We start from the raw sequence: 861 nt of genomic DNA, 5'->3' as shown, positions 1-861 counted from the left end.
ATTTTCTTCCACTAGGGGGTGCAACACTTACAAAACGCTGATACCTCGTAATTCGCTGGCTGGATTTGTATGAAACAACACACCCAAAACCGGCAGAATGACGCATGATTTTGAATTTTTTTTTTCTCACCAACATCTTCACTGTTGTAAGCGTTTGAAGTTTAAAGTGACAAAACTATCCGGGTCTGGCACATGTGACGTCACTACCTCAACTTGTGAGATGTTGTGTAGAAGGCGCTTCTCACCAGTAAGTGACTCAGTCAGCAAGTCACCTACTCTGGAGATCTGACGTTCCAGAGTTGAAACCCCCAGGTGGCTGAGACAGACTCGATGACAATGGAGGTGTTCAGGTCATAGTGGGTCTGACTTTTCTATTTTATTTGGATCCCGTGACACTTTCTTCTTATCTTTCTCTGCCTAAAAGTGTTTGTGCAGCTTAAACTTTAAATCTTGGAAACACAAAATGTCGCATCTGGGTTGAACATTTCACCCAGTAGTCAGGTACATAAAATTACACTCTCTGATGCTGTAAAAATTAAGTTTGCGTTTCCGCAATTATCTTCAAATCCAAATTCTTTCATTACTTTAATCTCTTAAGTGATCTGCGTCTGTTGTTCTCCTCTGAAAAGTTCAAACGTTGGGTTTTTCACGAGTCGCTTGGGTCCCGATCATTGCCGCATTCTTTGATTTGGCTCCATTCACATGTAAATGTACCATGACACACGGTATATAGAGACAGAACATTGCTGTTGAAGCTTGAGCAATTTACAAGCTAAAGGGCAGAACGAGCTAGCCAGGAGTCGAACCTAGAATCTTCTGATCCGTAGTCAGACGCGTTATCCATTGCGCCACTAGCCCTGC

General features: G+C 42.6%; 1 non-coding gene across 1 annotated transcript; it reads right to left on the bottom strand.

The window, feature by feature from the left end:
• Positions 1-785: 785 nt before the first annotated feature.
• trnar-acg lies at positions 786-858 on the bottom strand. The gene has a single exon. It is a non-coding gene; the product is annotated as a tRNA-Arg (tRNA).
• Positions 859-861: the final 3 nt, after the last annotated feature.

Source organism: Micropterus dolomieu, unplaced genomic scaffold (assembly GCF_021292245.1).
Source record: "Micropterus dolomieu isolate WLL.071019.BEF.003 ecotype Adirondacks unplaced genomic scaffold, ASM2129224v1 contig_4346, whole genome shotgun sequence".
Taxonomy (NCBI): Eukaryota; Metazoa; Chordata; class Actinopteri; order Centrarchiformes; family Centrarchidae; genus Micropterus; species Micropterus dolomieu.
This window is presented reverse-complemented; position numbering and strand designations above follow the sequence as displayed.